The sequence below is a fragment of the Tupaia chinensis genome, unplaced genomic scaffold (genome assembly GCF_000334495.1).
Source record: "Tupaia chinensis unplaced genomic scaffold, TupChi_1.0 Scaffold000448_1, whole genome shotgun sequence".
Taxonomy (NCBI): domain Eukaryota; kingdom Metazoa; phylum Chordata; class Mammalia; order Scandentia; family Tupaiidae; genus Tupaia; species Tupaia belangeri.
In genome coordinates, this window is record NW_006159953.1 from 753,944 (window position 1) to 777,704 (window position 23,761).

General features: G+C 38.0%; 1 long non-coding RNA gene across 7 annotated transcripts in view; it reads left to right on the forward strand.

Moving 5' to 3' along the window:
• LOC102477475 (uncharacterized) overlaps positions 1-23,386 on the forward strand; it is a 36,061-nt gene extending 12,675 nt beyond the window's left edge. Inside the window, exons 3-7 of one of the 7 annotated variants that reach the window (XR_335546.3) lie at positions 7,715-7,796; positions 9,430-9,502; positions 14,815-15,021; positions 16,058-16,226; positions 23,114-23,386. This is a non-coding gene — a long non-coding RNA (uncharacterized LOC102477475). The remainder of the gene's footprint in view (positions 1-7,714; positions 7,797-9,429; positions 9,503-14,814; positions 15,022-16,057; positions 16,227-23,113) is intronic. The other 6 variants (XR_003550529.1, XR_003550531.1, XR_003550530.1 and 3 more) reach the window with 6 other exon arrangements.
• Positions 23,387-23,761: the final 375 nt, after the last annotated feature.

Below are 23,761 nucleotides of genomic sequence, written 5' to 3' on the forward strand. Positions count from 1 at the left end.
TGGTGTGGTGACTACAAATGTTCTGAATTCCTTATCAGACATGTCCATGACATCCATTGTATTGACTGTGGGTGATGTAGGGTTGTTCCCTTGAGGGAGAGGCCTTTTGTTGGTTGCTCATATTTCTTGAGCCTCTGCGATTGTTCCTAGTCATCAGGTAATCTGTATGTTTCTTCCTAATTTATTTAAGATCTCTCTGATTGTTAAAAGTTGTACAGGCTTAGAAAATTGATGATTTCCCTTATGGTTGGCCTACCTGTTGCTCACAATTACCATTAACTGTTGCCACTACCCTGGATGGCCCAAAGTCCTCACTGTTTCTAAGGAGAGGTGACCCTTCAATTGACCTAATAAGCAACACCCCAAGAGCAAAGAAAAACAAAATGAAAAATGGAAATCGCGCGGTGCTCAATGCGTGCTGCGTGCTATTCTAATCACCAAAATTCAAAGAGTCCAAAGGCTAGTGGGAAAGGGTCAGAAGATGAGTGACAGGACCAGGTTGGTCGGGCCTGCAGCCTGAGTCCGCCTGGTGCCCGGAACTGCTGGCCGGCTCCATCCGGATTGTGGGTGGGGTGGGGGGGGAGTTCGCCTTAAAGTCCCAGACAACAAACCTGGGGTCCAAGGAGGAGGAATGGTGGGGATGCGTGGAGATTCGGAAGGGTCGGGCCTGCAGCCTGAGTCCACCTGATGCCCAGAACTGCTGGCCGGCTCGATCTTAATTTTTATTTTTTAAGTCACGTTTTAGATTTCTAGTCTGTAGAGGCTGGGGAATAAGCCTTAAGGAATATCAACAGTTCGACAGTTAAAAGAGAAAAGGAGGACTCAGGGTGGTGGGGTCAGTAGAGATTTAAAGGAAACCAAGAATTGGGACAGAAAACATGTCTTAATGCACTTGATGCCAAGAAAGCGAGCACCTTGCCTGAGCGAAGGGCACTAGCGCAGTCAGATGACAAGAACTGGAGCCACCCTAGAAGGAGAGATCTCTCTTCCTTCCCACCACATTCGCTTTCTACAGGTCTGCCCTGTCCTTGTCCTGTTATAGTGATCTGCTTACAGGTCTCTCTCCATGAGGCTATAAAAGCTTTATGAAGAGATTCATCTGCTACTTACCTGTGTATCCCTAGTGTATGGCATAGTACACTAGTACATATGCAAGATTTTTTATTTGGATTTATATTAACTTTACATTACTTCTGTGTTACCCTTTACACACTCTTCGTGCCCTGTTAGCTGACCCTCACAACCAAGAAGCCTATGTATGCTGGTGCAAGGTACAGCGAGAACACAGCCCTTCAGCACAGCTGGGAGGCTGTAGCAATTCCATCAGGGGTCCTTATTTTCCTGTCCTACTCTTAAAAGCAAAACAAAACAAAAAAATCCTTGGTCCATGTGCCTCATCAGTGTGTAGTGACAGGTCAAAGAATATTTCACTCCATTTGCCACAATTCAGCTTTAATTAAACATGATTTTAGTTGTGGAGCTGTCAAAACTACACATTTACCCAATATCTTCAGATCATATGAACTTTTCTTTTGAATTTCCACCCATCAGTAAGGGGATGTCATGTGATTTAAGTCTCCTGTAACTAAGGTAATTGTTTATAATCACTTAAACTGGAGAAACTAAATGTAAGTTAGCTAAAAGCGCAGAGAAGGAAGCTGTAAGTAACTGACTGAACCTTTTCAGAGTTGAAGAAGTAAAGTGTAGTCATGAATTAAATAGGGGAAAAAAAAGGAATCAAATCGGGCTGGCTTGGTGACACAGAGGTAACAGGCTGTGCTTCAGTGATGCTGGACACATGGAAGTTCTCAGGTTCAGTCCTCCATTGACCTGTAATCTGGCTCTGTGCACTTGGTCTTGGCTGACTGGGAAGGCTGGGCGGCTTGTGGCATGAGACCCTGTTAAGTGTGCTTATTTTTCTCTCTCTTTTTTTTGTCTCTTACCTTCATGAAAAAATAAAAATAAAAACACAAACACCTTAATGAAAAGGAAGGAAGGAAATGGAAGGCAGTGAGGCCACACTGGGAGTGAATCACAATTTCAGGCAAAGCATCCTTCACAGGTCCTTGATAGGGGATTAAATGAATGAGCACAGATTTGTTCCTTCTTGGATATTTCACAAATTAGAGATGTTCTTAAAATAGTTCCCCTTTAGAGATCAAGATTTTCTTCTTTATTCTCTACAAATGAGCTTCTTTGAACATGCAATTAGAGAGAAAAAAATGTTTATCAGTGTTCTTATTCCTGTTTGTTTCTTACCTCTGTGAAAAGTGGTGTATAAATAATTGTCTGATCAGCTTATCTTATATTCACTAATGTTCAGGATTATTTCGTTCCATTGGCTCTTGGGCAGTACAATCCTGATGCTTTTTCATCCTCTGCTTTTTACTTTGGGCAAGGTTATGTGTGACTATAGCTTGCCACTTGTATCTCATTCTGCCATGTTCTTATGAAATCATAAACTATAAAAGTTATCTACTTGTGTAAAACTTCTTCCTCCAGTTGAAGTATGTTAAATATGTGCATCTTATCATTTAAAAAATCTAGACTTATACAATCTGGCAGTGGAAATCACATAGCTAACATATAGATGAACACCATAATCAACATTTTAGATGATAAATATAGAAACTCATAAAAAGTAAATATGTACCCATATCACTAACTCTTTCAAAAATTTTGTAAGAAAAGAAAGTCCTTCCTTTCAACCCTCTAGTCCCACCTGCTGAGAAAGTGACTGATGAAAATAATGCATCTTTCCTCACCTTCTGCTCTACCTTATGCAGATATAGCAAGGAGTGTCTACTCTTGCAAATATCCATACATACATGTGTTCGTATATATGTACACACACATTTCTTGCCATGTATCCCTGTGTAACCTGCTTTTCCATGTAAGATTAGTTTATTACATAGGATGTATTTCGTTTATAAAGAGGCCTAGCATAGATGGCACCTTTTATGGTTTCTAGTTTTTGCTGGTTTAAACATTATTAAAATAAAATCCATGATCAGCAGGTGGCATGGTGGTTAATGTGCTGGACATTCCTACATGGCCAAACACAGTTCGAGTCTCAGACCTGGTGGTTTGCTTTCTCACTTTCCTTCTCTCTGTGTGTTTGTCTTTCTTTGGTCAAATGAAAATGATTGAATGAGTAAATAAAATTAAAAAAAATAAAATCCAGATGCACATACATTATGCACATATATATCTCTGCACATTCATGTGTGTGTATATATATATATCCACATAGATGCAAACACATACATACCTATCTTCATATTCTCTTATTAATGTGTAATAGGTCATTACAAAGAAGTTGTTGGACCATAGGGCATTATACTTATTTTTATTTTCAGTGTCGTCTGATTTTATAAATAAATGTAAGTGTAATTTTGTTCTATTTTAATTTCACTGCTCGTGCTCTCGTTCTCTAAATTCTTAAAGTATGTAAAGAATTCTCAATAATTTTTTTCTCCACAATGACTCCTTTTTGAAAGAACTTTCATATTGTGCCATGCTTTATTGATTCTCATAGCAATTGCCTTGGCAAAAAACCTGTATATTAAATCTAATCTTGGTTTCTTTTCATATTCTATTTCTATTAATGTGATGCTATCAATGAAGACTGTGCCTAACCCCAATTTATCAGCTTCTGTCTTCCTGTTTTTCCAACTTTACCCTTTATTTTTACTTTCTTTTTATGGATTCCCATTCAGCCAAGAATTATATGAGCAAGCTTGTTTCTTTAATTTCCTTCATTTGTCCACAGAGACCACTATCACCCCTGGCAGCCTGTGTCCATGTTTGATCAACCATTTAGTCAAAAAGTCATTTGAGAAATGAGAGTAATAATTAAATGTCTCACTTTACCTGCAATGGCTTTGATTATGCTGGGCCTTTGGCCAAACCACCTCTATGACCTTGGTTTTTGGCAGTAATAGGAAGGTAATATCTGTTGAACAGGAATGAAACTGGTGCTTTTCCTCAGTACCCTTGAAAATTCAGATCTATAAACCACTCAAAGAAAGCTTAATGTCCTGCTAAAGAAAAAAGAAAAACCCTGTATAGAGCTGGATAAGATTCAAGTCAATATGTTATATATTATTAAACTGCCTTTTTACTGCACAGATGTTATTTCCAGAAATTTTCCACCATTGTGGATTTTATATATTATAAACAAGCAAACAAAAAGGTTTCTCATTGGCTTACCTTGATACATTTAAGATTCAATGCTTCAGTAGCATGGAATCATTTTTTAAGTCCACATTTTAACTCTCTCAGTTATAATTATTTTACCTTTGCACATACAGTATTTTGCCCAAATTTCATAGGTAGTAGTCTCTTCTTGAGCAAGAATACAAATAAGATTCTTGAATTTTCTATATAATATAGGCACTCCTTTGTCGCCTGCATATCTGACTTTTGGAGCTTGTGCTTTTCACTTTAATCAATGGCACAAAATACTTGAACTCCAGCTACTCATTGAGAGATGAACTGTCTCACTTGATAATGGTGGGAGACATTGCATGAAGATCAAATTAGGGTGTTAGCAAGTGGTATGCTGGTTAAGGCAGCTGGACCCCACACAGCCAACTGCATGGCTTATGTCCTGAACCAGTGGCTTAAAGAACACACCAAGTGTGTGTGCATGTGTATCCCAGATCCCAAGAGAATGGAAGTAAAGGGATTGTCTTGTGGCCATCCCTGCTGAAGAGTGATTTCTTACATTCCCTCTCTCTCCCTTTCTCTCTCTCTGGGGAGCACATGTACCTTATAGCAAACCAAGAAGTCAAAATAGGAGCCAAGTTTATTTTTGAGAAACATAAAACAGAATGTGTGTCAAGTAGCCATCTCTTGGATTTTCTAAGCTTTATATTTATATAATTGCAAAGCTACATTCCAAGGCTATTTGCTTGTATTACTCTAGAAATGACTTCTGAAAAAGATAATTTAAGTAATGTAATGTAAAGAGGCAGTCATGTAAGAAAATATTTCTGCATCATCTACCAAAATTCTCTTATTTCTGTTTGTCCTAAGGCATATTGCTTTACTTTTCTAAATCATAAATTTCTAGAGGGCAAAATTAAAGTAACAGATTACACTATTTGACGTTTCTAATGCTCATATTCAGTAATTTTATAATGATACATACTGAACAGGCTGCTTTCAGACACTTAAGCGAGGAAAAAAATGAGTCATTTCTAAAGAACTAGGATGCCTTCTTTAATCAGACAGTAAGTAGAAAATCATCCATTGGGCTTTCTTTACCCTTTGGCTACTAGAAAACTCGCAATCTAATTTTATGTTTTGTTGCTATTATTTTCTTATCCTAGTTTCCTAGTGTAATGTCGATCATCTCTATAGTTGATTTAATTTTTATTTTCTAAAATTAATTTTACTTGTACTATATGTGTTTTACTCTAAGCAATGCCATGTCTTTTGAGAAGTAGAGGGAACTACATATAAGATATTTTCTTTTGACTGTTCAGTTGTATTCTACTTACTAATTTTTTCTTGAATATTATCTTAATATTTTTGAATAAAAATCTCTTTTGTTTAACTAAATAAAACTGTGTTATTAATATAAAGATTTGGGGCTGTGAAAAAATACTCAAAGAAGATGAAATGTATCCATCATCCTTCATGAATTGTTCAGTTGTAAGAAACGGAAGCTGCTCAGACAGGAGCCAGAAGGGGCACTGACTGAACAGATGCCAGGGCTTTAATACACCCACAGCCAGAAAAGGCAGAGAAAGCTTATTTGTCCACTTTATTTCCTTTCTCTGTAAAACTGCTGTTGCTGCTTTGGTAGACATGTCACTATATGCGGTAGAACATGACTGATTTGTCTTTTGTTTTACCATGAATTTCAGCTCACATTCCCAAGGACAGAGGATTTGATTGTCTTTGCCGGTAGACCAGGTGCTTACTGGCAGAAAGCGCTGAGTCCTACCTTTTCAGCAGTAGCTGTAGGGAATGATAGTTTTCAAAAAGATTTGGAATATGATGGGCTTGGGTAGGAGTGTTTCTTATTCTCCAAAGGCAACTATAATCTCTGTCACCTTGCTATATAAATATGTGCTGTTTATATTTTTGTAAAGTTATTTTAATTTTTTCTAGGATCATTTTATCACTGCATATAGTATGTATGAACTGGATTCTGTAATTTCTACTTACCCATGTCACACATACATTGTTTTCTAATCCTTGAAAACTTTCCATAAAGATACTTTGTCATGTCTTTTTCTCTTTCTTTTCCTTTTTCACCATTGACATGAGATTTCTCTCAGTGATTATCTTCCAGTAATGGCCTGGGTACCTAATTAAATTTTTGTTACTGCAGTATCACTATTTTCTCATTTACTGCTATTTCATTCAATGAAAAATAAAAATAGTGTGGATTGAAAATTACCAAAAGGAATACAGCTATTTTCACCTAATCTAGAAGTTTAATAATTCTAACAGTTCTATTATTCCTGTATGTTAATATAATTACAGAAGATAGGCATTTTTATGGTTCATGGTTCACTAAAACAGATAAAATTGCAGCTTATGGCTTGTCTTGCTTGCATTGTTAAGAGTATCAAATTAAAGTAACTAAATGAATGTTCCCTTAGAAGGACGAGGTATTCTCCATTTGCAAGACATCTTTTTTTCTTACAATATCAATTTCCATATCAGTCATAATGACTAAAACTCTCCAATTCGATTATTTCAACCAAGTAATTCAAATGAATTACTAGAAAACAAACCAAACAGCATTTTTTTTCTTTTCAATTCCGTTCTCATTCCTGAAAGCATGTTGCTTTTCATTTGCATCTGAAGCTGTAGAGAAGTAAATGCTGTCCCCACCACATTCTCCTCACATTAAGGATGACAGAGTAGGAAGGCACAGTGGTCAGGTCAGTTCTGTATAGTTGGATACTTTCTTCACGGTCCTCTATGTCCATACCTGGAGCTCAAAGCACTCAGCCATGTGCTCACTTGCCCTTAGGAGAGTGCCAGACCACCTTTCTTTCAAGCATCCATCCGTAGGGGCTGGGCTAGAAAGACAACTCCTCCAGGATCACCTGGCATCTAGGTCATAGTTTTCTGTGGTTGCATAACAGGTGATCACAAATATGGCGCCTTAAAGCAACACAAAATCTATGATCTCAGAGTTCTGCAGGTCAGAAGCCCAGGTGGATTCAACTGGTTTCTCCTGAGCATCTCAGAAGACTGAAATCATGTGAATATTTTTCGAAATCAAAATGGAATCATTTATGCCAAGCTCAACTAACCAAATCAGGATGACAATGGAGAAGGTGTCTATTCACACTTGTATGCCTGATAACATGAACTGTTACCTATGGAACACCTACAGAACCACAACCTTGTACAAAGACCACTGCCTCCTGACACACAGAGTACTTGTATGAACACATGTGCCTAGGGGCTGCCTGCCCAACCTCAGACTAACACCACTCTTTTTATGGATCCTGAATCAAAGATAATTATTCCAAAACAATTAGTGTAATGATTTCAAATACTTGCTAGTACAAGCAGCATTGTACTAAAATTCTTTGTTCTTATATTTTGAATACTTTCTAGAATGTAAATGTATCATGTACCACTAGGAGATTGTTACTGGGTCAAAATGTTCCTTTCAGATGGAAAGCTATGAAAGAGCTATTAAAATTGTATCAGTTTTTTTTTTTCTATTTCTTCACAGCCTTGCCATTTCTGGGTGTTATCAGTGAGATAGGCACAATAATATCCCCCAAAAGGTGCCCATGGCCTAATCCTCAGATCCTGTGAGTATGCCATCTTGTATTACAAAAGTTACTTTTCAAGTATGATTAAGAGTCTTAAGAAAGAGATTATTCTGAATTCTAGGTAAATCCAATGTACTCACAAGGGTCCTTATAAATGAAGGAAGCAGAGAAGGAAATGTAAAGAGGGAAGCAGAGGTTGGCCTGATATAATTGCTGTCTATGGACCACAGGTCAAGGAATACGGGCAGCTTCCAAAAGCCAAGAAAGACAGGAAGACAAGGAATTTTTTCTTTTGTTTCCTACAGACACCAGAAGTAATGCAGCACTTGTGGCAAATATTTGAAATACTTAAGTATTTAGTAAGCAGGGAGGGAGTCAAGAAAATGTGACATATATATGAAGTAGCTTTCTATATTTGTATAAATAATATTGATTTGGATTTATGACCTAATATAGAAAGTTGCTTCAGATACAGAATTAATTGCAATGGGAAAAATAGAGTTCTATTATTTCATTTATATGAAAAAAAGTCTTTTCTATTTTATACATTGTCCTAATTGCTATTTTCTTTTTAAAGAATTATTTATTATTTATATACATATATATTTTATTATTATTCATACATTAAATCTCTATACATCATTTAGATTGTGAAGAGACTTTACCCAGCATGATGTGCACCTCAGTCCAGCCCAGTTGAGATCACCACACACATCTTCAACAGATAATCTTATGTGTCCCACATTTCGTTATATAAATAGTACTAAAAATTAATAATGCTAATGATTAAATTTATTAAATTATATATTCACTTACTTAATAAGTTCATTATAAATTAAATATTTATTCAAAATAATATTTATTTATTATTATTACTTTTTAATATTTTTTCTTTTTTGGAAGAGGGTTGTTTTTTTTTTTTTTTTGCTATAGGGCACATGTGTTCACTAGAAAGACAGAGAAAGACAGAGAGACAGAAAGAGAGAAATCACCCCCCCAGGGGGGATGGCCAACGCCGCAATCCCTTCTCCTCCCTTCTCCTCTCGGGATCTTGGGCATGAACACACATGTGCCCGGTTACTTTTTAATTAGACCAGAGAAAGGGAAAGTGGAAAAGTAAGCCACCAGGTCAGGGACCAGAACCACCATTACCCACATGAGAGTCCAGCACCTCAACTTGCACACCCTATCTTTTTTTCTTTTTTACCATGAGCAAGAATTATTTTTATTACAAAAAACAATTACCACATAATATTAAAGAGGTCTTACACTTCTTCAGCAAAGCCATTTGCAAGTTTATGTGCCAGACTAGCCTTTCAAGGATGTGTGGATAGTGAAAAACCTCGGAAGATACAGATACTGTCTCCTTCCAGAGGGAAAGGCAGATTTGCTTGGGGTGCACTATAATCATGTTCCCTGCTTCAAAATTTGGACTAATTTGCTCACAGTTTTCTTATAAAAGATTGGGTTTTCCTAACTCTGGACTCCCCAGCCCAACTGAACTCACGCTCATCACATACGGTCACCTGCACCTCATTCCCTACCTCCATGCATCTTAGCAGGGAGCAGGAAGAGGCAAGCACAGATGCAAACGCAGAGCTCATACCATGTGTGGTGCCTTGAGCAAAAAAGGACTTGTGTGTCTAATCCAAGTTTCTGTGTCTTCTGACAGTGTCTGTGAAACTGTGGCAGGCTGTACATTGTTAGCCTCCAAATATTGTAACATCCTTTCATAGTCTTGACAGGTAAGTTACACAACAATTTAATTAAAAGAAGACACTTGAGACTGTAATTAAGATACAAAAATTAATTTAGAAATTAAATGAGATATAACATTTGACATAAAGTTAGATGAAGTATTCTAAAATGATTGAATCATCCATTCAGAGAAAGAAAAATTACTTGGTTGTCGGGAAAAATCATGACAGAATTTTCCTATGTTTTCCTATGCACAAATGTATAATGACTTTTCCAACAACCCAATATTTAGTGTCACAGTTTCTGGTATGGCAAGAGAGGGTCACTTTAAGAGTGGCTGACAAACTGTAACACATTTCTGTTGAGGTGTTAGAAACATCCTCATCTCTGAGCACTGTGCTCATGAAAAAACTAGGTTGCATTAGAATACAGCAATATATCATTGAAAAGTAGTATAATAAACATCAAGATTCCATGTATTTCTACAGAAAAGTCAAATCATTTTAGAGTGCCAGCAACAAACTCTAAAGAACCAAGACTTGGATAAGTTTTTCTTTAAAAGTTATTCACAGAAACATCGAATTTAAAGGAAATGTTCAGGTATTAATATAATTTTGCTGATTGAATTTCATTTTCCACGTCTTCAACATACTTTCCGTTCTTATGGATAGCAGTAACATTCAACAGTTGAGAGAATTAAAATTAAGTACTCTCATTTACAGTCAGCTTAACCCCTTATCCATTTCCATAAAACTTCCAAGAGCCTAGTGAGAATTTTTCCACTTGGCTCAGAATATAAGGCTTGTACCAATCCAGGGGAAAAGGCATCATTTCTTATTCTCCACAGGAAAGAAGAATTTTAAGCACAGTCTCTATGAATCTGATTTTATATAAATGGAAGGTTGTGAGTCTGTACTTTTGCCTTTGGTGACAAACAGCTGCCTTCAGTCACCTAATTCATTTGATTAATAGTGTACATCCTCTTTCTCATTTCCTCAATTCCCAGCTTATTTGTTTGTTTTCGAGTCCGATTATTTCATTCCTTAGTCTAAAATCTTGAATTCGAAGGAACCTAAAGTTCTTACAATAGCCCAAGTAACCTATATGATTCTACAAAACTTAGACACTCAACTTTTTTTTCACATCTATTGCCCCCCAACCAAAAATATTTAGATATATATTTGTATTTACAGAGCCTAAGGCAAATGGTTACATGTAAGACATTTATTGGGGGGATGTGATTTTGGAAAACCATGGCATGGAAACTAGGGACAATAAGTGAAGAGAAACATGTCCAAGGAGATAGGTGTTACTGAACTGGTTACCTACCCCTCTACGGGTAACTGTGGCTCAGTTCTACCAGGTGCCCCTGAGGTTGTAGGTGGTTTGCACCTAGCTATTGTTAAAAAGTAAACTGAGGCACCCTAAAATAATATCTCTGAGTCTGTTAGGACACATAGAGAATTATAAACTGGGCATCTCTAAACCCATGGTTCAGAAGTTCTGTTGAAGAAATGCAAGGGAGAGCCTTTTCAGGGACAAATGCAGAAGTAAAGCGAAGAAAATATTTGATTGGCCATTATTATATGGTTGCCTCATTTAGTTGATCACACTGGGAAGTCCCTGGTTATATAATTAGTTTATTGGCTGCTTTTGACTGGGTGAGCTTATGTTTTGTTTATGAGACATTTATGCGAAATGATCCAAGGTAAGTTTTGTTTATGTTTGCAAATCAGGCAAGGTGAAGGCTATTTGTCTCATCTACCTGGTCATGTCTGCTCAAGGATTCTCCAGTCCTGGTCTCTATTTTTACATACTTTAACCTGGTGATGGTAAACTTTTATTCACCAGCAGGCATCCCCCATTGGTCATGAGGTGCTCCAGGAAATATTATCTTCACACTTCCAGGTGTAGTCAGGTGACTGTCCCAGATATGCAAGGGTACCGTCTGGGCCCTCCCTGCCTAGTTGAAGCAACAGTGGCCAGAGAAGAGGAAGGATGGGACATCAGAGAAGCTTAGGTAGCCCCCACCCACACTCACACAATATCTCGTTTAGCTTCTCTCCGACTTTCTCCCTCCTTCACACCTGCGGCACCTTGAGCACATCAAGCAACCCTCTGCCTTGAGGTCTTTGTGTCGGCTGTCTCTTTAGCATGAAAAGCTACGTCCCCCCTTGTAGCACCTTCTTCAAGCCTTCGCTCAGACTGCATCTCCTCAAGGATGCCATTACTGATCTGTGTCATTAATAACACCTCATGCCCTCCCCTCTTCCCCATACTCTACATTCCCCGACTCCAAAGCACTAGTCCCCACAAACTCAACTCCCAAAACCCTGCTCTATGCATCTTCTGTCTTCCTTAACGATGATTATCTTCCAACATACATCTAATTTATTTATTCTGTTTGTCACATATAACCTGCTTTCTCATCCAGGATCAACAAAGTCAATGCCCCTTTAGGATTGTTGTTGTTGTTGGTTTTGCTTTTAACTGATTAATAAACATATGTCAAGTAGAATTTAGTCCCATTTCAGTACTTTTCTTTCAGAATGTGTTTTGATTTGGATTAAAAAGTGTCAGTAAAGGGACCAGCAGTTAGCGTAATGGCTATGTCACTAGACTCCCACGTAGTCGACCATGGATCGAGTCCCAGACCCGGTGGCTTAAAACTCACACCAGGCGCATGTGCATGTGTGCCCAAGATCCTGAGAGGAGAATGGAGGAGAGGGGATTGAGGCATGGCCATCCCCCCTAGGGGTGTGATTTTTTGCTTTCTGTCTGTCTGTCTCTGTCTGGCTGGCGAGCGCACGTGCCCCATAGCAAAAACCTCTCAAAAAAAAAAAAAAAGTGTCAGTAAAGATAATTTCTCAGTTTCAAAAAATTGAAATCAAGGGACTAGATGGCTTACCTTTATTTTTATTTATTTATTTTTTTTCCCAGACACCAATGCTCTTAGAGGAAGGTAATGAAAATGTTCAAGATTAATAAATGCTAATGCTTTAATTTAAAGTAGCTTGCACCTTTACTAAATTTCTAGAATAGTTAAGTGCAAATCTCTTGCAACTTAATTTGTTTCCTTATTATAAGCCATATGTTAATATATCCAGTTGAATAGGAGAAGACTTCAAAAATTTCACGGAAAATACATATTATGAAAAAACTCTGCATAGATTGTAAATATTTTTGCATCAAATAAACTCATAGTGACTTGTTATAATGTGACAAGACAGCATATAGTTTGAAGCAGTAGGAAAATAAGACATTAGTTTGAAGAGACTTCCTATCACAGTAGCATGAATTCTACTAAAACGTAGTAAGAACAAACATCAGATTTATAGCAAAGCTTGGCTGAAAGCCTAATAAAATCACTGATATTTTATAAAAAGTTTATAGTGCAGTGCCCCAAAGAAATAAGCAGTTTACAAGTGGATAAAACATTTTAAGAAGTAATAGGACAATGCTGAAGGTGATCCCTGTGGCAGTAGGCCATCTATGAAAACACCCACTTGTGAGGAAAAATTTCATCTTGTCCATGCTCCAATTGATGAGGACTGACAATCAGCAGAAGCAGTAGCCAACACCAAGCTATCTCAGTTCATGTTACCCAACTTTTTTTTTTGGTCACCCAGAACATTTGAGAATTCTGTTCTAGAGATCTTATGGTTCTTAAGTCTCTGTGTTGGAATTTGTCACTAGGGAAAAACTGTGTTCAGTTACATTTCAAAGTGAAAATTCCCTGTATGTTCTTCATTATCCTCTGGAGAGAACACAGTTCTTTTTTCTTTAAATAAAGAGATTTTTGCTGTAGGGCATGTGTACTTGCTGGAGAGAGAGAGAGACAAAGAAATCACCCCCCATGGGGGATGGCCATGCCGCAATCCCTTCTCCACTCTCTTCTTGGGCTCTTGGGAATCCCTATAGTTTAGCAATATTTTGCAGCCTTCATAGAGCCAAACAGGTGTCAGAAAAATTACCCCAAAGTTAGAAATAATCAAAAGAAATTACTAGAAGTTTGTTCAGTGCATGTTGGACTTGACATTTTACTTATTGCCTCTTTTTCCACTATATAACAAAAAAGGTTAATTCATAATTTTTCCAATACAAATGCAAACTATTTTTTTGAATAAGGTCAAAGAATCTCAAGATGTATTGCCCTGTAAGACATACTAGTTTCAGATCGACATCATACCCCCTTGGGTACATGCTTACATGAGTCCTAATTTTACTGTTTTGAATATGACATTTTAATGTATTACGATCAATATGAATGTACTTTTTGCTTCAGCTCCTTTGAATTAAATTTTCTTAACTTACAATTAAAATTTGCCACACATACAATGACACTTTAGAGTGGAGGGACCAGCAGATGGCATAATGGTTACATTGCTGGGTACTAAACACGTACTCAACTGCAGTTCACGTCCCAGACTTGGCAGCTTAAAACTCACACCAGGGGGCCAGCAGTTAGCGTAATGACTATGTCGCTGGACTCCCATGTATTCAACCGTGGTTCGAGTCCTGGACCCGGCAGCTTTAACTCACGCCGGGCGCGTGTGCGTGCGTGCCCAAGATCCCGAGAGGAGAATGGAGGAGAAGGGATTGCGGCGTGGCCATCCTCCCTGGGGGGTGATTTCTCGTTTTCTGTCTCTCTGTCTCTTTCTGTCTGTCTGGCGAGCACACATGCCCTATAGCAAAAAAAAAAAAACCTCTCCAAAAAAAAAAAACCTCACACCAGATGTGTGTGTGTGTGTGTGTGCGCATGCCCAAGCTCCCAAGAGAAGAATGAAGGAGAAGGGATTGTGGTGTGGGCATCCCCCCACCGAGGCTGATTTCTTGCTTCCCATCTCTCTGTCTCTCTCCTCTCTCTCCAGTGAGCACACACACCCTATAGCAAAAATCTCTCTTTAGAAAAAAAAAAAAGTTTGTGGAAAGTGGAATTGAAGTACAGGTTTATTTAGGTGCAAAAAGTTTTGAAATCAAATATGACTTTTCTATAATATGCATTTCTCATAAACATTCTGAACACCCCAAATAGACTCCTTTCTTGAAGTTTTAGATTTGCTCATATAAACTGACGTATGCTTTGTAAATTGTTGAACAGACTAAAAACTAAATAACACACTTTCACATATTTAAGAAACACAAATCTGAACTTCTTGCATGTAAAGAATAATTCATATTCGTAAGTATAACTTCATTTTTAATTTTTATAAGCATATAATGTTATATAAGAAACCATTGGTAAAATAAAGCATTCAAAGACATATTTCTCTAACACTTACAGCAATGGCCAATGATATGATGTGTGATTAAAATATTTTTAATTGATTAGATATTCCTCACATTTATTCTGCCTTAGGATCACAACAAAATATTTCAGGGATGTTAAAGTAGAAGAAAATATGCGTCTTAGAATGAATGAAACCCTCCTGTTAGAATTGATGAAAGACGGCATATCACTTGTCAGAGAAAGATAAGCACTATCGAAAAGGTACAATCAAAACTTTTGGAGTGCCAAAGTGAAAAACATAATTTTTGTTGGAATGATCAAGAAAATATTGCTGGAGTAAGTGTTATTTAAGATGGGCTTCGATAAATTGGGAGTTGACAATCTGAGTTTGTCTTTCAATATGACATGAAAAGGAAAAATAGAATAAAGCAAAGAAAGTGTGGGCATGCTTGGGCATAGCAAGTGCCAAACCTCAATGAAGTGTAGGGGTTTCATAGAGTGAACTATATTCCCCCAAAATGTTAAACCCTAAGGTAACAGTATTTGAAAATAATTTAAAGATAGTGCCTTGGAAAAGGTGATTAAGGTTAAATAAAGTCGTAAGAATATGGCCCTAATTCGGTAAGACTGACATTTTTGTTTGTTTGTTTGTTTGTTTGTTCGTCATAGGACATGTACGCTTGACAGAGAGAGAAAGTGAGAAATCTCCCCAGAGGGGATGGCCGTGCCACAATCCCTTCTCTATTCTCCTCTTGGGATTTTTGGCCATGCACTCACATGTGCCTTGATTGACTTTCAAGCTGCTGAGACCAGGACTCAAACTGTGGTCAGCCATGTGGGCATCCATTGCTTTAACCATAATGACACTTGCTGTGGCCCTGGCATTCTTATAAGAAGAGAGATCTCTGTCCATGAATACACATGTAAAGACACTGTGGGTCAATGATTCTATAAGCCAGAACTGAGATCTTTCTGAAAACCAATCCCAGCAGCACCCCGATTATGAACTTCTAGCCTCCTGAACTGAGAAAAAATATGTGTCCATGGTTTAAGCCACTCAGTCCATGGAATTTTGTGTGTCAGCCTGCTTACACAAAGATGGAGATGTGAAATAGTAACAGCACATGCCATTCCAGGACCTTAATTTACTAACAGCCATACTGCTTTGTACGTAGCATCTCTATTTCACAAAACCTCTACTTGGTACGTTTTCTTTCATAAGTGGTAAGGATACAGATTTAGTAGCTTGATCCCAATCATATAACTCATAAATAGTAGAACAAACTTCACATTCATGCCGGGTAACTGGGGATGTTCTGAGGCTGGTTTTCACAGAATCTTGTGAGCTGATTATACACATCTCTTCCCAAAGGAGCATGCTGAAAATCAGTCACGGTTGGAGTATTCGTACTATAAAATTGGGAAAGCACAGAAAATCTGTACCTTTGTTCCAGGAAACTGGTTATTAAACATTTACCATTGCAACACAGATGGCGATGCATTACATCTTACATAAAGGAAGAGAAAAAAACCATGGAAGGGTAGGTTGAGGTGATTCCACAGAAGGTTTAAATGTTGATTAAACTTGTTTATTGTTACTACAGAAAAGCACTAATTTATTAAAGTTTAGTCACTTTCCAAAATAGTATGAGATTATGCTGATAATTACAGTCAGTGTTTTTCTCATTGCCTGTTAACAAAGGAGGGTGAGTAATGGCTAATATTCTCCGCCAAAAGAGGGAAAATCGCTGTGGATTTTTTCCAATTTAATGGCTTTTTATAGACTTTTAAAAACTCAATTTAGCCTCTGCCTTTATGTTGCCTTCTGGAAAAATATTATAAACTGAAATGGCTGGAAAACTGGAACAAAAAGTACAGAAAGGACATAAAATATTCCTAGAATAAAAACATGTCACTCTGGGTGTTTAAATGCAAATTTTATGAATGTTCAGGGCAGGTAAATGTTCCAGGAATTGGAGAAGAAAACAGATGGCAACAATACCTTGTTAAGAATTGCTACTGGGACCAGCAGTTAGCGTAATGGCTATGTCGCTAGACTCCCATGTAGTCGACTGTGGTTCAAGTCCCGTACCCAGTGGTGTAAACTCACGCTGGGCACGTGTGTGTGCATGCCCAAGATCCTGAGAGGAGAATGGAGGAGAAGGGATTGTGGCGTGGCCATCCCCTCTTGGGGGGTGATTTCTCGCTTTCTGGCTCTCTGTCTCTGTCTCTCTGTCGAGCACACGTGCCCTATAGCAAAAACCTCTCAAAAAAAAAAAAAAAAGAATTGCTACTTACTGTCTTATAAAGAGCATCATAAAACATTCTTCTACAGTCTGGGCAGAAGTGAATAACAGTGCATGAATGGTAGGTGAAAGGAGCTACTGCTGATGGCCTAATCTTAACTTGGAAGAGCTGATGAAAAGAAATGATCAACTCTCTCTCTCTCTTTTTTTTTTTTTTTTTTTTTTAAGATTTTGCTATAGGGCCCATTCACTCACCAGAGAGGCAGAGACAGAGAGGCAGAAAGTGAGAAATCACCCTCCAGTGGGAATGGCCATGCTGCAATGCCTTCTCCTCTTGGGATCTTGGGCACACATGTACCCGGCATGAGTTTTAAGATGCCAGGTACAGGGCTTTAACCTCAGTCAACTATGTGGAAGTCCAGTAATATAAGTATTACACCATGTGCATGTTTAATTGTACATTATCTGAGTATCATACTTAAAGGTGTAAGGGGGAGGTCAGCTTAGTAATTAATTGCAAAAAGTCTTACAAAAAAAGTGAAAATGAATGAAATAAAAATAAAGGATTATCTGTGTTATTTCTGAAAAATATTGACTTAGAGTATTAAACCAAATAAACATGTAGACTTAAACTAATTCATTGTAAGTTTTCATCAAAGTTAACTAATAAAGAAAATAGAGACAATTGGGTAAGAATTAAATCCTGAGATAAATTAACAAAATTATATAAATAGGTGAGATAAAGGGGTTCTGTTTTTCCATCTTTTTTATAGGGGTTTCGAAATGATTGTTTTACTTTTACATGAAAATTGAAACATGAATTTTTAAAACATTTTTATAAGAAAATATTGGAACACTTTGACAGGGCAGATAAGGGCTCTTACAATTTATTGTTAAGAAATCATCCTATATGCAGAAAACAAAGTACCTTCAATACTATGCTAAACATTAGAAATTTGAAAACAATGTCGTTAATGGGACCAGCAGATGGCATAATGGCAACATTGCTGAAATCCCATGTAGTCAACCGCAGTTCGAGTCCCGGACCTGGTGGCTTAAACTCATGCCAGGTGCGTGTGCAGGTGTGCCTAATTTCCTAAGAGGAGAATGGAGGAGAAGGGATTGCATTATGACCATCTTCCCTGTGAGGGTGATTTCTTAGTTTCTCTCTCTGTTTCTCTCTGATGACTTCACAAGTCCTATAGCAAAAGAAATAAATACAATAAAATTAATTATGAAAAATAATTGCTAATAATTTAGGGAAGAACTTAAAAATTTGCACAAAAATTTCTGTCTTTATAATCTGTATGTGTACACACACACACAGGTACAGAGCCATAATCATGTGGAGCTAATTCTTGTGATTCATGGTAGTTACACTCTATAAATTTGCCTTAAACACGGAACTACTGAGCTTTTACCCTTGTATAAAGTACAAGGTTAGGTTCTAATAAGCCTCTGACCACAACACATTTATCACGGATGAATACATAACCTTGTTTGATATGTGTTTCTATTTAAAGATACATTATTTAATATATATATAAATATCTTACAAATACTTACATATTGTATTTGTTTAGACTAAAACACAATTTTGAGGAGTTTAACATTTACTGACTCTGCACCCTGGACTACAAATTTCTTAGGCTCTCAGCCTCATAGCAAGATGTCAACTACATTTTTTTCTTGTTGGTTGTCAGCTCATGAATTAAAAATTTAGCGCTTTTCTATTTCTTTCACAGCTTCAAGTACTATTCTTGTCGATGTTACTTTAGAACTTTCTGAGCAGCTTTGCATACAGACAAATACGTTTCCTCCTTTTTTATTGACCCACTAACCTTGGACTCAGGGTTGGTGGTACTATATCTTATACCTGAGCAAAGCATATCCGGCACTCATATTTTTTCCTTCTTAACACACAGTAAGCCACGTTGTGCTCAGGGACACTAGACAGCACTACAACTCTGTGTGTGGGAGGCATTTTAATAACAAAGTCACCAGAAAACCAAAATGCAAAAAAAGTGGCAGAAAATAGATTATGAAAAAGATACTTCTTTAAGTGTAAGAGCTGAAACAGGAGGACAGGATGCTGCTCTGTTTGACCTCAGCTGGGAGTGTGCATGCTCAGGTGACACCAACTTTTCACTGCTCTTTTTCTTCTTTTTGGAGAGTTTTTTGCTATAGGGTGCGTGTACTCGCCACACAGACAGAGAGAGACAGAGAGAGACAGAGAGACAGAAAGCAAGAAATCACCCCCCAGGGGGAATGGCCACGCCACAATCCCTTCTCCTCCATTCTCCTCTCAGGATCTTGGGCACGGACGCACACGCGCACAGCGTGAGTTTTAAGCCACCAGGTCCGGGACACGGACCATGGTCAACTACGTGGAAGTCTAGTGACATAGGGATCTTGGGCACACATGTACCCGGCATGAGTTTTAAGATGCCAGGTACAGGGCTTTAACCTCAGTCAACTATGTGGAAGTCCAGTAATATAAGTATTACACCATGTGCATGTTTAATTGTACATTATCTGAGTATCATACTTAAAGGTGTAAGGGGGAGGTCAGCTTAGTAATTAATTGCAAAAAGTCTTACAAAAAAAGTGAAAATGAATGAAATAAAAATAAAGGATTATCTGTGTTATTTCTGAAAAATATTGACTTAGAGTATTAAACCAAATAAACATGTAGACTTAAACTAATTCATTGTAAGTTTTCATCAAAGTTAACTAATAAAGAAAATAGAGACAATTGGGTAAGAATTAAATCCTGAGATAAATTAACAAAATTATATAAATAGGTGAGATAAAGGGGTTCTGTTTTTCCATCTTTTTTATAGGGGTTTCGAAATGATTGTTTTACTTTTACATGAAAATTGAAACATGAATTTTTAAAACATTTTTATAAGAAAATATTGGAACACTTTGACAGGGCAGATAAGGGCTCTTACAATTTATTGTTAAGAAATCATCCTATATGCAGAAAACAAAGTACCTTCAATACTATGCTAAACATTAGAAATTTGAAAACAATGTCGTTAATGGGACCAGCAGATGGCATAATGGCAACATTGCTGAAATCCCATGTAGTCAACCGCAGTTCGAGTCCCGGACCTGGTGGCTTAAACTCATGCCAGGTGCGTGTGCAGGTGTGCCTAATTTCCTAAGAGGAGAATGGAGGAGAAGGGATTGCATTATGACCATCTTCCCTGTGAGGGTGATTTCTTAGTTTCTCTCTCTGTTTCTCTCTGATGACTTCACAAGTCCTATAGCAAAAGAAATAAATACAATAAAATTAATTATGAAAAATAATTGCTAATAATTTAGGGAAGAACTTAAAAATTTGCACAAAAATTTCTGTCTTTATAATCTGTATGTGTACACACACACACAGGTACAGAGCCATAATCATGTGGAGCTAATTCTTGTGATTCATGGTAGTTACACTCTATAAATTTGCCTTAAACACGGAACTACTGAGCTTTTACCCTTGTATAAAGTACAAGGTTAGGTTCTAATAAGCCTCTGACCACAACACATTTATCACGGATGAATACATAACCTTGTTTGATATGTGTTTCTATTTAAAGATACATTATTTAATATATATATAAATATCTTACAAATACTTACATATTGTATTTGTTTAGACTAAAACACAATTTTGAGGAGTTTAACATTTACTGACTCTGCACCCTGGACTACAAATTTCTTAGGCTCTCAGCCTCATAGCAAGATGTCAACTACATTTTTTTCTTGTTGGTTGTCAGCTCATGAATTAAAAATTTAGCGCTTTTCTATTTCTTTCACAGCTTCAAGTACTATTCTTGTCGATGTTACTTTAGAACTTTCTGAGCAGCTTTGCATACAGACAAATACGTTTCCTCCTTTTTTATTGACCCACTAACCTTGGACTCAGGGTTGGTGGTACTATATCTTATACCTGAGCAAAGCATATCCGGCACTCATATTTTTTCCTTCTTAACACACAGTAAGCCACGTTGTGCTCAGGGACACTAGACAGCACTACAACTCTGTGTGTGGGAGGCATTTTAATAACAAAGTCACCAGAAAACCAAAATGCAAAAAAAGTGGCAGAAAATAGATTATGAAAAAGATACTTCTTTAAGTGTAAGAGCTGAAACAGGAGGACAGGATGCTGCTCTGTTTGACCTCAGCTGGGAGTGTGCATGCTCAGGTGACACCAACTTTTCACTGCTCTTCCTAAGAGGAGAGGAGAGTTTTTTGCTATAGGGTGCGTGTACTCGCCACACAGACAGAGAGAGACAGAGAGAGACAGAGAGACAGAAAGCAAGAAATCACCCCCCAGGGGGAATGGCCACGCCACAATCCCTTCTCCTCCATTCTCCTCTCAGGATCTTGGGCACGGACGCACACGCGCACAGCGTGAGTTTTAAGCCACCAGGTCCGGGACACGGACCATGGTCAACTACGTGGAAGTCTAGTGACATAGCCATTCTGCTGACTGCTGGTCCTGCTATTTTTTTTCTTAAGAGAGATTTTTGCTATAGGGTGCATGTCCTCACCAGAGAGACAGAGACAGAGAGACAGAAAGTGACAAATCACCCCACAAGTTGGATGGCCACGTCACAATCCCTTCTTCTCCATTCTCCTCTTGGGATTTTGGGCATACACACATGTGCCTGGCATGAATTTTAAGCCACTGGATCTGGCCTCAAACCACGGTCAGCTATATGGGAATCTGGCAATGTAATCATTATACCACCTACTGGTCCCTTTTGCCGCTCTTTACATCTCCACAAATGACCTTGAATTACCACCAAAGCACTGTGATTATTGATTTGGGGCTTAAGAATAAATTTTAGTGAGTAAGTAAACTTGCAAATATGTAATCTGAAAATAACAAGGATCAAATGTACATGCATACATATGAAGTGATTTCAAAATTCATGAAAAATGCAATAAAATATGAATTTTATTTATTCATTTTTAAAAGGTTTTTGCCATGAGGTACATGTGCTCACCAGAAACAGATAGTGAGAGAGGAAGTGAGAAATGAGTCCTGGGGGAATGACCACACCACTATCCCTTTCCTTCTAGAATTTTGGGTATTCACACACAAGTGCCCTGTGTGATTTTCAAGCTGCTGAGTCCAGGATTTGAATGGCAGTCAGTCATGTTGGAGTCCAGCACCTTAACCACTACACCACCTGCTAAACCCAAAGGATGAATTTATTTCAGTGTGAAAAATTTTAAATATAGGGACCAGCAGTTAGCATAATGGCTATGTCACTGAACTCCCATGTGGACCACCACAGTTCAAGTCCTAAACACAGTGGCTTAAACTCACACAGGGCGCATGTGCATGCATGCCCAATATCCGGAGAGAAGAATGGAGGAGAAGGGATTGCAGTGTGACCATCCCCCTGGGGGGTGATTTCTCGCTTTCTGTCTCTCTGTCTCTCTGTCTGTCTCTGTATCTCTGGCGAGTGCACATGCCGGTAGCAAAAACCTCTAAAAAAATTTTTTTAATATGACTAGTTTTTTTACTATATAATATGCATTTCCTATCAACTTTTTAAGATATTTCTTATATATTTGTGTGCATGTGTATTTTTGTGTGTATGTGTGTTTATACATATATATTCATAGGTTTATCGTTTTCTTTTTTTGGGGAAAGGTTTTTGTATAAGGCGTGTGTGCTTGCCAGAAAGACAGAGAAAGAGAGAGATAGAAAGTGAGAAATCACCCCCTGGGAGGGGTGGTTACGCCACAATCCCTTCTCCTCCATTCTCCTCTCAAGTTCTTGGGCATGCATGCACATGCACGAGGCGTGAGTTTAAGCCACCGGGTCCAAGACTCAAACTGCAGTAGACTACATGGGAGTCTGGCTACATAGCCATTACACCATCTGCGGGTCCTTATTCATAGGTTTATGTATCTCAAAAATATAAGCAAATTAGCTAAAGAACATAATTAATGAAATAATTTTGTGGGCACTAGCAAGTAGCATGGTGGATAAGGTGCTGGGTTCCTACAGGGGAGACCAGACCATGGTTTGAGTCCTGGACCTGGTTGCTCGGTTTCTCACCTACCCTCTCTTCTCTGTCTTGCTCTATGGAGTGCATACACCTTTCAGCAAATTGGAAAATAATAATAACAAATAAAATTAAATAATTCTTTTTTTTTTTCCTTAGATTTTTGCTATAAGGCACAAGTACCTGCGGAAGAGACAGACAGAAACAGAAAGCAAGAAATTGCCCCTCAAGGTGATGGACATGCGACAATATCTTCTTCTCCACTCTCCTCTTGGGATTTCTGGCATGCACACACTTGTGCCCAGCATTGAATTGTAAGCTTCCAGGTGTGGAGCACCCCCGCCCTAACATGGCACCGAGAGCACCCAGACCTCTACATAAACAAGCCCATATTTGGTTATTGTTCCTGTTCCGGAACGCGTAGGCACTGCCTCAGCCTATCAGTGCTTGCCTGGTGGCAAAAGAGGACTGGTTTGCGGGACGGATATATAGGGAGCCCGGGTGGGCTGGGGAAGAAGAGGAAGAGGAAGAAGATTGTAAGAAGCCTGGGGTAATAAAGCGTTCTGGAGGAGACCTTGTCAGCGTCGTCACTGAAGCGACATCCAGGTCCAGAACTGGAACTGTGGTCAACTGCATGGGAGTCCAGCAATGTAACCATTACACCATCTGCTGGTCTCTAAATAAGTAATTATTAAAATAAATAGAATCTGAAAAAAGATTGTACATGAAAATCATTAGTTCTCTTGTACATGAAGAAGGAAGATTCAATTATAATAACAATAATAATAAATGCATTAAAAGTCCACT